The sequence below is a fragment of the Dermacentor albipictus genome, chromosome 5, assembly GCF_038994185.2.
Source record: "Dermacentor albipictus isolate Rhodes 1998 colony chromosome 5, USDA_Dalb.pri_finalv2, whole genome shotgun sequence".
NCBI lineage: Eukaryota > Metazoa > Arthropoda > Arachnida > Ixodida > Ixodidae > Dermacentor > Dermacentor albipictus.
Genome location: NC_091825.1, coordinates 74,139,807 through 74,153,323, shown reverse-complemented (window position 1 = coordinate 74,153,323; position 13,517 = coordinate 74,139,807). Strand labels below are relative to the sequence as shown.

At 42.1% G+C, this 13,517-nt stretch overlaps 1 pseudogene; it reads left to right on the top strand.

Moving 5' to 3' along the window:
* The first annotated feature begins 495 nt into the window (after positions 1-495).
* LOC139060304 (uncharacterized) lies at positions 496-1,676 on the top strand (annotated as a pseudogene).
* The last annotated feature ends 11,841 nt before the right edge of the window (positions 1,677-13,517 follow it).

Genomic DNA, 13,517 nt, shown 5'->3' with positions numbered 1-13,517 from the left:
GCTGTCGAATTTCAACCTTTCCGAAATAAATGACGGTGCGCCGTTATGAAAAATTCAAGCTATTTTAACTTAGGGAACGGCAAATAGATATGACTGCTGAAAGATGACTATCCTCAAAAACGTTCGGCAGCATGTTACACTGCAGCAAAACGTGACTGCGAAAGCCTGCTGCACGCTTGCGAATGCGCTGTCTCGCATCGTTGCGTTGCTGCTTTCGCAGCTCGGCTTCTTCGGCTCGTGTTTGACGCTTAGCTGCGGCTTCACTCGCTCACTCGGAAGGGTCAGACTCGCACCAACGACGTGTTTCTTATACTTTACGTTCCATCCTCTTTGAGGATTGAAACGTATGCAGTTCCATATGTTGTATGGGTGATTTCAATGAATGTATGCACTGTTCACTTCTCTTTGCTTTCCACTCTTTGCTTGGTTGTGGGGGTATGAGCCATTGAGAAGGGCCCGTGGTATTTGTTTTATTACTCGATCGAAGACGACGAAGTGATTCTCTAGTTGAACGCTGGCACTGGCTCCGTCTTCGATGACCGATTTGACAGTGTCTTTTGACTCAAATCGCAGTTTCGTTGTTACCAGTGTATTTGTGAAGGCGCTAGGAATCGCCCGATACCCAACTTTCAACGTAAGGCAAGTTTTTCGCCATTTTCTGGAACTTGTTCGCCGTCGTCGGTGCAGTGGTGTGCTAAGCCTAGGCTTGCTTCGTGGCCGCCGGGATTGGGCCTGACCCCGGCGTGGAACGATACGACATGGCGTCCGAGATGGAGACGGCCACGTCTCCGACGACATCGAGCCCTGGCTCCGGCCAGATGTGCGTCGAGGTGCAAGGGCAAGAGATTTCTCCTGAGGAGTTCCACACTGGGATCGGCTGGTGGCAAGTGGGCCAGCGCATAACAGCCCCGGCGAGCGAGGGCTCCGCCGCTCGCCAGTCGAGGCCTAAAACAAGAGACCACGTCAACAGAAAAGTGATCGCAACGACAACAAGGGCAGCGAGAATGCCAGACCTGCTGCCGAGAGAGGACACCAAAGTGATCGTGAGGCCGTGGGGAGGCCTAAACATCGCAAGAACGCAGACTGGGATTGTTGCCTCGGCCATCATGGCTGCGGCGAGGGTTCCGAGAGAAGACGGTGCGGCGGATACCTTCTGCCCCAACCTACACCAGAATATCATGGTGGTGAGTACCCCCGATAAGGGGCGTGCTTTGACCTATGCCAAGATTCAGGCCATCCGCATCGGGGACAAGATACACGAGGTAGGCGCGTACCAAACCACACCATATGGCACGGTCAAGGGGATCATTCGAGGCATTCCCATTGAAGATGCTCCGGCGGATATTGACCGGAACGTTGTTAACTCAAGAAATCCATTAGCCAGAGGGGCGCAATGAATTGGCAATACGACTACTGTAATTGTAGCTTTTGAAGGCCAAAAGGTTCCAAATTATGTATGTTATGGCCCTGTGTTAACGAGGTGCAGTCTGTACCGCAAGCATTTCGATGTCTGCAAACAGTGCGGCAAAATAGGCCACAGAAGAGACGTTTGTCCTAATCCCCATATGAAAGTGTGCTTCGATTGTGGGACCAATAACCCTGTCGATGGCCACGAGTGTACGCCTAAATGCAAACTATGTGAGGGACAACACCCAACGGCCGTCGGTGTGTGGTGATAAAGTGGTTTCCGGCCCACATGGGCAGTGATGTGTCGGATCGCGGCAACGCTAACCACAACGAGACGGCGAACGCGGCGGCGCGATGACTAACCAACCGTGCCGCTGCTACTGCAGCCGACCTGTCGTGGTGGTGGGAAACCAAGGACAAAATGACTTCCTACAATGAAATTGTGAAATGGTACCGACTAGAGCGAAGGACTATGCCGCCACCTCATCCGGGCTTGACCCGTAAGGAGGCGGTTTTATACCGACAACTTCAAACGGGGTCGTTATTCACCCCGGTGCTGATGAGACACGTGTGTCCAAGTGTTTATGAAAGTGATCTGTGTTGTGTGTGCCGAAAGGAAAGAGCCACTGCAGCTCACATCCTTTGGGACTGTGCTAAGAATCCGCATGTAGCTGCAACACTAACAACGATCCCGCCGCGGCTCGAGGCCGCAACGAGATGCTATGACCAAGATGTTCAAACCCAGGCCGTCCAGCAGATCTCGGCGGCCCTCGAAAGGCAACGACCGAGCGAAACCGGAGGGAGGCTGCCACCCCAAAGGAGGGGCAGGCGCGGTCGACCAAAGGGAATAGTGCGGCCGCGGCCGAAGTAGAGGCGCCACACGCCGCGAAGACGTCATGGCCGCGTCACGGTAACGCCTCCCTAACAGGGGAAGGCTAACCGTTCTGCAGGCGTTAAGAACAAAGTTTCGTCACTCACTCACTCGAGTAGACACCGCGTTTCTGTACGTTGTATGTGTGATTCCAATGAATGTAGGCACTGTACGCTTTACTTTGCTGAGTGTTTGTAGCCTCTAAGCTACGAGAAGGATGAGCCATTGAATTTTTCGCTTGCTTAAGGCGTATGAGACATTGCTAATAATGATAGCTTTTGTGCCATTGGACTGAACGACGCGTTATTTAAGGCCAACGAGGGTATGAGCCACTTCACGCTTTTGACTTAAAGATCTGAAGCGTCGTGTCCACATTAAGTCGCGTACATCTTAAGAATCTGAATCGTCGTGTCTACTTTACCGGACTTCAAGGTCCTGTCACATAGCATTGCCTATGATGCTTATTTGCTTCATAAAAGACGATTTGTAAGCTCCACATATAATTTGCTACAATAAAAGTGCGCATTAGTAAAAACATGCGCAATTGGCAATTAAAAGTTGAAAGAAATGAAAAACCGTAATAAGCGCTATGTATGTCTATTCTCGTCAGGCACGGCACATATCATATAAATGTAGCGACGATAAAAATGTATAAAAATGTGATTGGCAACAAAAGTATCATAACACAATAATATTTCAACAGTAGGGCTCCAATGTCTTTTTCATAGTATTAAACACAGCAGTGAAATTATATGCCACATTTTGACTTGCATAACGATACACAGATGTGCTCTATGCAAATATCGTGCCCCTCCTTCTTATCAAGCCATCAATGTTGTCGACGGTATTTGCTTTGCCTATATTTTAGTCAACTTTCAAAACTTATGGACAGTTATTCATTTAGGGTTGTCGTTGTGTCATTTTCAAAAATATAATTTTAGTGGCTACGCGAGCAAATAAATAACAGACAAAATAAAAAGCCGACAGTGATCAGTCATTTAAAAGTGAATAATGTCAAATTTTCCGCGTCTGCTTATTGTGCTGCAAAATTCCATGCACACGATAAAATCGGACTCAAAACCATGTTATCTTCAAGTATTATGCGCGTAAGCTATCAAACAAGCCTTAAGCACTACCTCATTAACTTTGCTTTAACTAAAATACACGTCGAAGCTGCAGGGAATCTCACTAATATGAAGGCACAAACTTCAATTTTTAGTTTCTCCGCACGCAGTTAGCTGGTATTCCGCAAGACGTTTGCTCAGATTCATGCAATATTTCAAGATTTCATTGAGCAAAGGGCGAGTAATTGTTATTACGCTGCCTACGCAGGTGAATGAATCCGGCAGGACAGAGAAAAGAGGGCTAAGGACTACTAGAATAAACACAGGGCCGTGTTTGTTACAGTTATCTCAAATTCAAAAGTTGTTTTTTTTTGTTACCTCACCTAAGGATATCTGTTTCACTCAAATATATATGCTGTGTTTTATAGAGTTACTGAGCCAATTTTTCTGCATGTCTTTTAAGACCGCAGTCAATCACCACTTCTCGGAACACCAAAAGCTCACGTTATAAAAAAGTCACATGGATACGAGCGTTCCACTCTGTAAATTACGGCACGCTCCACATCGCAATCGCCTGATTACTTGATTATTCAGTTGTCTCTCTATACGAAAAACGCGCAATTTTCTCAATTTCTTTCTGCGCTGGTGTCGTTAGCTAATTTTCTGCTGCCTTGGGCAGTTCTTCACAAAGATAATCACTAATGTACCATCCCATAAATCACACGTTTGTGTTATCACACCGCTAATAAACGTAATATTTAATGTCTTATTTCCCACACAGGTCTGAAGATGTTTTTCTTTTGTTTATTTGCAAATGCAAGCGGAGTACGCCTGTGAAGTTTCCTGAAAGGGACCATGTTTCAATGGTGTGCGAAGTGCATTCTTCGACTCACTCACAGGAGCGTGATCAGCAAGCGCTCCCAACAAAGGGGCTCACTCTGCCAAATACCCTTGTCGAGAAGGGGTGCACAATGGCGGATAACAAACCCAATTATCTCGCGCGCAGCGTGCAGCAGGTGAACCTTTGGCTCGTCTAGCAGGCAAAGTGCTCCAATTCTCCCCACCTGTTCATGCTGTCACGGCTCGAGCATTAGCTGGGAGGACGACGGTTTAAGCCGCGATAAACATTTGTAGTGATTATCAGCGTCCCTATCGCTCCGCATACAAGGGATGAGCCAATGGGCTTTCTCTACGTAACGTCTGCAGCCTACTTGCGTTTCACTGATTATGAATGTCACTACAAAGCGAAAGAATTCACTAGTACAAATGCTAACAAACGTGCGACCACCAGTCTCTACTTGTACTAAGTTACAGCTTTATCAGCCTTAGCACATCTGTAGCGTCTTCCCTTAAAACTTTCGCGTCAATCTTGTGCCCAAGTTACCTAGTAGCAGTGAATTACTCTTTATAGATTCCGCAAACAGAGGGCTGTAGTATGCTTCAAGTCAGAACATCGGGCTTGCAATTATTCTGCCGAAGTTAGGAAAATTTTCTACTTGAGCCCCAAAAGGCAGTATTGGGTTCTGCGGACTGTTCTTTACAACAGTTTGAATGGATGACGTTTCCAGAAAGATGTCTTCTGCTCATGGCTGTTTATAAAACAAAGGAATGCAAACTCGCGATCAAAAGAATGAATACCGAGAATTCTGCCGTAAAACTGAATTTCCTGGCAACCCACAACAAGCAGCTTAAATCTAACGTACTTCTGTGGGTGCGATGCCAAGTTTTAACTGCTGTCTACAGTTTGTGTTTCGAGGTACCAAGAAAATTTTCGTTTCTTTTTTCTGCACACCATTCAGTCCTCGTATTTGCGATCACAGTGGTACTTTGTTGTTGGAGCTTAAGTTGGGGTAGGAGGATCAATTAATATGGGGACGACAGGGTTTTCATGTAGACGGTGTGTTGCGACACATATGTAGAAAAGGCGATGTCGAGATAAACTGTGGCTTTAGTAAAGCTTAGGACAATTAGGTATCATTTTTATATATATAGAATGGCTGTGAGCAAGTGCACATTAATTTATACCTGAGGCCAGTTTACGCAAAACGTACCCATGTTACCACGTAGAGGGATGCATTGACTGTTTTAAGTGGTGTAAGCTGTGCAGAAGCAGGGTACGAAGTTTTGTACGCCGCTTTCATAATATTCCACCACCAGGGACTGAAAGCAAGTTGTCACTTCTCACAGAGGCGAAACGTCGCGCACAAAGCGTCATCCTGTCAGAAAAAGAAACAAGACCAATGGCAGTTTTTTTCGGGTGGAAGAGATCATTTCAAAAAGCTTAGAAGCAAGTTCGTGTGGTTGTTGATGCTTGTCTATCCGAAACGCAATATATCTGCTTTTGCTGAATCAGGTAGCGCAACTGCAATTTTATACTTCGTAATTTGCGACGGTTAACCATCATACATTGGAGGAATTATTCAAGACGCCCGCCGATGTTGCGAAAGCCATCGTAAACGTTCTGTTTCGCAATTGCAGCAAAAAGTTTCTGCTCGCTCTGATTTATTTTTAAGTCAAAAGGGAATGCAGAAGAATCCATCGCAATAATGAAGACAGCGCAGTATGCGTTTTCCCATAAACTTCTTCAAAAACTATACGTTTTCTGGAAGTCTTGTCGGGAAATGGATGGCTCACTTTTTAATGGAAGTGTCCATCCTTCGTGTCCTAGCATGGAAGCACGGGCGTACAACACACTTTTAGATGCCTGAAATCGCAGGCCTAGGATAAACAATAAAAATGTTCCTGTGTTTCTAATTCGGGGTTCGCCTTCTCGAGAGACGCTGGCCCCCAGCACACTCAGAGATTGCGGCTGTTGACCGATTATATCCCCGAGTATGTATACGTGAGGCGTTACGCCATGCTTGAAAGTGCAGAATAAGCGCAGCTTCCGTCACAAACTTCCTTGTGAACTTACTCTGTATGCTATATCTCCAGTGCAAAATCATCGCATCAAAATAACATTCACTATTTGGCGCTTACGCTCCTTTGCTAGGCGAAAGTATGTGCAATCAGACTAATAGTATTAACCAGCATACGGCAAAATTTGAGGGTTTGTTACAAAAGGGATGTTAGACACACACACACACACGTAAATATATATATATATATATATATATATATATATTGTCATTGAGTAAGTCATTAATGTATGTTACGAATAGTAATGGCCCAAGAACACTGCCTTGTGGTACACCTGAAGTAACGTGCGAAAAAGGAGGGGGAAAATTATTAACTGCTGTGAATTGCCGACGATTACAAAAAAATTGCGAATCCATGTTAGTGTAAGCGAATCTAAGCGCAGGTGAATTCAAAATCAAACTGCATTGTGCTGTTCAAGATATATATATATATACACACACACGTAAATATATATATACATACATGCATATATATATATATATATACATACATGCATATATATATATATATATATATATATATATATATATATATATATATATATATATATATATATATATATATATATATATATGTATGTATATATATATTTACGTGTGTGTGTGTATATATATATATCTTGAACAGCACAATGCAGTTTGATTTTGAAATCACCTGCGCTTAGATTCGCTTACACTAACATGGATTCGCAATTTTTTTGTAATCGTCGGCAATTCACAGCAGTTAATAATTTTCCCCCTCCTTTTTCGCACGTTACTTCAGGTGTACCACAAGGCAGTGTTCTTGGGCCATTACTATTCGTAACATACATTAATGACTTACTCAGTAACATTTCCTCACACGTGCGCATTTTTGTAGACGACTGCATTCTTTAACGTTCCATCGAATGCGCCGATGATCATGCAATCTTATAAAGGATCTAGAACTTAAATCTCTTTGGTGTAACACATGGCTACTGAAGCTTAACGTTTCTAAGTGTAAAATTATATTTTAGCTGCAAGCATACTAAATCTACGTTTGCTTATCACATAAAACATCCCTATTTTGCATGATACTCAATATAAATATCTTGGTGTTAACCTAACTTCGACTCTTTTGTGGTCAACCCACATTGCATACTTAAGCGCCAATGCTTCAAGATCATTTGGGTACATAACACACTAGTTGCATAATTCTACTAAAGACATTCGTAATCTAGCTTCTCTAATTTTGTTCGACCTCAGCTTGAAATGCCGCATCCGTCTGGTCTCCCCATCAGAAATACTTGATAAAAAAACTCAAATTTGTCCATAATAGGGCTGCGCGAATAATTTCAAGTTGTTATGTCTATCAGAAAAGGATAACACAAATTAAACTCGACATCTCACCACAGCCCTTCCATGACCGTCGTGATATAGCCCTGCTATCACAATTTCATAAATATGTCCCTAATACAGCACCATCAGTTCTGCCTCTTGAAACTCCTGATTACAGGTCACACCGGCTGTACAATCAGTTCAATTTCATGCGCATATACTGAAATAATAATTCATTCAACTACTCCGCTCTTCCAAGAGCCATTCGCCTTTGCTTATGCTTATGCCATCGCTTATGATAGTGACCAGGAAAAATTCCGGCATCTTCTAAAAACGCATTTTTCAATCTGTACATGACCAAACATGGTATTTGTTTTGGAGTTTCCCTTTATTATTGTGCTACTACCCGGTAAATACCGTCTTGTTAAAGCCAAATATTGTCCCGCTTGCTCTGTAATTCTATTGGTCGTATTTTACTTTGTGAATATTCCTTATGCACTAACCTCTCGCGTTTAAAAGCATTCGGTTTGTCTTGTGTACAATTTTTAACACCACATTACTGCATGTTAGCGCATTTTTTACTCTGTGTTTTTTGTATATGTATTCAAATATTATTCTAATTATTGTATATTCTTTGAATGGACTCGACTCTTCCTCCTTACACAATGTATCTAGGGGCCTGTAAGGTATCTTTAAATAAATAAATAAATAAATAAATAAATAAATAAATAAATAAATAAATAAATAATGTATACGCGATGTCTTGCACCTGTTTTCGCTATAAGTCCTTCGGCTCGTTTCAGCCCTTTTGCGCCGAACGGAGGCATGTAACACGTTTTTTAGGGCAGAGATGGCGACTAAGTTTCCTCAATTGAAGCAACTGCCTTCGCGCACATCCGTCGGAGCCCTCAGCCTTGTTTAAAACCATAGATTTCGAGCGCTATTTGCTAAGTGACCCATGGTGCGACACTGACATGACTTCTCTCGCACAAGCGTTCCCTTACGGTTTAGGAGGTTGGAAGCGGTATGTCGGAAAATCTGAGCATCAATTTTACGAGCATAAAGCATGCGATGACATCCAATACGGGGCACACTGAGTCTGTTGGGAAGGCATCGCACAATCACGTACTTATGGTGCGTAATTGAGATTACTCATTGGGCTCAGATAGATGAACGGTCGTCGTTCTTATTTGTAGTATTTGCAGTGTTGCAGTATTTTACGCTAACATACCTTACTAGGCTGACTTTGGCTCGCCGCTGTGCGTCTTTTGACGACATTGTGCCCAGAGCTGTTTCTTACTTTGCGGGACACTACACCATGAATAATAATAATCGATTCTCACTGAGTGGAACTCTTCCATATGTTATTAAATACCTTTCCCAGGTGTTGTTGTTTCCAGATCCCTCAGACAAAAAATAAACCAAAGTGGTCACATAAGAGCGGCAGCAATGTGTTCGCCACTCACGCATGTGCTCTGCTTCTATGTAGTGCAGCTATTTGCCTTTCTCGGCCGTCCCATTTCAGCTTGTCCGGTGCATATATATTTCCAGCGGCGACGATGACGTCACGGATACCGACACTGATTCAGAATGGTCGTCTTTACAACGGCAGCATGATCAATGACTCCTTACTTGACATGATGGCACCACTGTGGATTACAGCGGCTGACCGGAGTATTACAAGCAACTCGCATCACGTGCCTTCCTTTAGTGAGCAGCTGAGAGGGGTAGCAGTTTTTTTCGCTGTCCATCAATCCGTTGTGCAGGTTAGTGGTTAAGAATTTGTACACTCTAATTGCTCGAACATAACTTGTCTGCTGCTATTTCCGTGTCTAAATGTGCTTCATATTATATTCCGCGACTGTGCTTTTGACGTTATGAAGATATTTCCTTGCGTTGTTCAGTTAGAGCCTGGGTCAAGCCATGGTGAACTAATCAGGCGCAATATGAAGCGCCTAAACATGTAGCAGTCAGAAGGTATTTATGTGCTTATTGTGAAGTCAAGTGAAAGAAAGCTGTACAGTCCAAGCGTGTCTCTCGCATAAACATCAGATTAACCACCGTTGAATCAGTACTGGAACATTTCGGCGAGATCCCAGATAAACACGACGTATCTGGTATGATAAATGCTTCGGCAAGAAAAAAAAATGAAAGTGCGGCATTGGTTAAATACGCGACGATTCCGAGGACCGCTGTAGAAGAGACAATTCATTGTGTAGCGAATATCCGACACTGCATCGCAAACATGGGGAGAGTCTGAGGGCCATGTCCGCGACATTCTTTCTCAGCATACGCAGCTGAACAGTTGGGGTTCTTTTGCGGCATATAGAACACATCCAACTAAAGCTAAAATTGCTTCTTTCAAAGTAAAGAAAAAATCCCTTCCAAAAAAAAAACAACTTGGAATTCACGAGTCTTATTCGTGGACTTCTCTCGTGCGACTCGGAGTGCAGAAAGAAACTAAGCGAATTTGGAAGGCTAGCGGGTAAGCATTTTCATTATTATTCAATAAACTTCCTATCAACAAACGGCCCCTGTTATTGTGCGGTTAAGGTAACGCATATGACGTTGATTCTGCACAGGACACGAGGGAGCGTGCTTCCACCGGCGCGCATGCTGTTCTACGCTGACCTATGAGCGTGCGCAGCTGTGCTTCCGCTATCTTTTACTAAGTTACCTAGCATCATGAACAAGTTTGTATGCATATGTTTGCAAGTTTACACGGCCGATAAAACTAATATCCTTACTTAGTATAGCGATACACTAATTTGCTATCGCAATCGATGCTTCGCCTTTCGGGCAAAACTGCGACTTTTTTTCACAATATAATTGAGTCTAATTCGTTCCTCGACTTTTTGTGAGTATGATATCAGGAGAGCATTTTCATGTAAAACATGCATGTTGTGACAAAACAGTTACCTTTCAATAACGAATCATTTGCTAACACTGATCTTTGGCTTGATAATTCACTGCAACTTTTTCGATTTCAACAATGCCTTTGACATGTGTCTGCTTCATTGCTTATGTTTAAACGTGAAAATATTAACCTTGATGAGCACATATATCCTGCATAAAAAACTACGTTCAAAACCGTTGTCAACACGTTCATCTTCTGCTTCATCGCCTGTAACATTTGTGGTACCACAAGATTTGGCCCGGGGGCCTCTGCTTTTTGTTATTAATATGAATGGCTTATCTGAGAGAGTGTGCTTTCGTTGTATTCAATAATTTTATGTTGGTTGCCTAAAAAACCACAAAATTACTAGACCTGATGATTCTGATCCCCTGCAAAATGACATTAAGAACATATTTTGGTGCAATGTCTGGTGCATGAAACTAAAGACTAATATGTATAAGACAATGTGCATATTGTGTAATCCGAGGTGCTTCTGGCATACCTTTATAATCTTTTATATATATTGCTCTGGAATTCCTTGCTTCCTATGAGTATCTTGTCCTTCATATATTATTCTGACATTTTATGACAGTACACACTGATCACCAAATAAACAACCGCAGTTATTTTTTTATTATACACGAAAAACAATAAATCTGTTCCATGTGAAGTCAAACTACAGCCCTCTATAAAACGATTTTTGGTTCAGAGGTTGAATTCTCCTCAGCCACTTGTTACCCGACTCATATTGCTCTAGATCCATGCAACTGAAACTTTTGAGAATCACACTCCTCATTTTATATCGGCTGACATTTCCCGGTTTTGCAGCTTCAAGTGCATCAATCAGAGACAAATCATTCTAGCCTTTTTTTGCAATGTCCTATGTTTCTTTGGTTAGGTCTTTTGACCAGGTCTATTATTTTAGCCATATACGCTCAGACCCGTTCATAACGTGTCCTTGCTATATATCATGCCGCTTTGACCATAACCTAAAAGTTGGCGCGCCCTCTTGCAGAAAGAACTTATATCATGACTCTTTCATTCCGAGAACAAGTCTGGACTGAAAGTGACAGCCGCTTCTATTATCACTAACCCGGACAATACAAACTTCAAGACAGCAGTACACAATTTAAATTAAAGTTATGGTAATCAAAGCACATAATTTTTTAATAAAAGCTATATCGTATAATTTTTTAATAAAAGCTATATCGTTCTCTAATACCTTCTGGGCCTTGAAAGTGCTTGAATGAAACGAGAAATATTTTTCAGGGCAAGTACTTACATCATTAGAAAACAACACAAGCGATCTGTGTGTATTCATCATCTGTCCTAAATCAGAAAGTCATATTTCAAAGTCGCTTGAAATATATGCTAAGCATTTGTGTAATCGTAGTACGCGGAAAAAAAATAAGTTACCACTATTTAGCGCATCTGCTATCAAATACCTGGTGAAATTTATCAATGGGTATTGAATCTAATGACAATGTCGTTATCTGTCTCCCTGATCCTATATTTCGTAAAAGCAGGCTTTGGGGCCCCTGAGCAGCAACGCCTGCAGACATCGTAAGTAAAGAGGGGCTGTGCTCGTCGGCCATTTAATCACTTCTTTTTTACTGAACTGATTGACTGAAAACTTGATTTTAAGGCTTTACAAGCAAAATAGCACGAGCTGTTCAATAATTTCCGCATGTCAGTGCTTTTGAATTCCCTCGTCATTATAAGGCGGTTGCTACCCTTGAGATTCTGTTTGTCATTTGCGCAACTTGGAGGCACGCGTTGTTGGAAAAGCTGTGGGAAGATAGAAAATTTTGGGGCACGACGCTTTACTGGATAGGCTCAATAGAGTGAATTTTGCGAAAGCTAGTTATACTGTATTTGGTTACATATATATACCGCTAGTAATTAGGCTGTCTATTACGGAGGTATTTTTATTGTCTTGGGTTGTTTCATTATTGTTTGTTATGGCTGCACCTGCTTTTCACGTTTGCGTTCCGTCTGACTGAGTCGGCTGTGCAGCTTGAAGGAAGGCGATAGGTAAAAGCTTTGCTTAAGCAAGTTCCACTCATTTTCAAAGTAGGAGTTGTAACGTCATGGCGTAAGTGAGAGCTCACTGAGTCCAAGTATCCTTGGGAGAAAATGTTTAATATATTTTAACTTTTCTCGCATTCATCTACCCTTGCTTTTCCGAATATGGCGTGACTGATGTGCTGGCATGAGTATTGTAGCAAGGAAATCTGCCCAAATATCAATATAGGGGGGAATGTTGTTGACAGCCCGTTCCAACTAATCGACATGAACTGAGCTTGATAGAAGGTAACGCTACACTCTGGTTGTTTTCTTATTGCATGCATTCTAAGCATGCTGACGGGTTACTCAAACGGGAATAATTATTTTGATGTTCTTACGGTCTAATTTTTTCACTCTTTTTTTTGCTATTCACGGAATGAATACACACAAAAAGAAACTATACAATAAATCAAGCGTGTTTTAGTATTCTCAGTATATGGAATTGGTGATGAATTCTAAGCAATATATATTATTTAAAGACCAAGAGAAATTGAAATAACCCATTTCAAATATTTCCGAAGAGCATAAACACTGTTCTACAATGCGCATATTTGAGCTATTCTAAATATTTGTCAATAAGTTGCCCGATACCCATTTGATGGTTTTCTTATTCGCTGGGATTGTATGTTTCAAAACGAATTTGCATTCATTCCAGATATTTTTGAGAGGTACAGTATGATGCAATGCCGAATCCATTTTCTTTTGGTTTTCATCGCATTTAATTTTTTTTATCATAGTTAGTTACTTAAGACGTGAAGCATTTAGCATACGTTCATCTGGAAATCCATTGGCTATAGTGCGGACTGTCGCATTTCCGACGTTAACAATATATACTTTTGGTGTCACTGCCAGCGCCATCTGCTGCTGCAACGAAAAGAAGCATGCGGTATGCCATCAAGTACCATCGGTTCCTGTCAGAAGGTGAAGATCAGTGAGGTCAGGCGCCCAGGAGCTTCGAATATTGTTAGATTTTATTTTAGCTATAACACCGTCTTAAT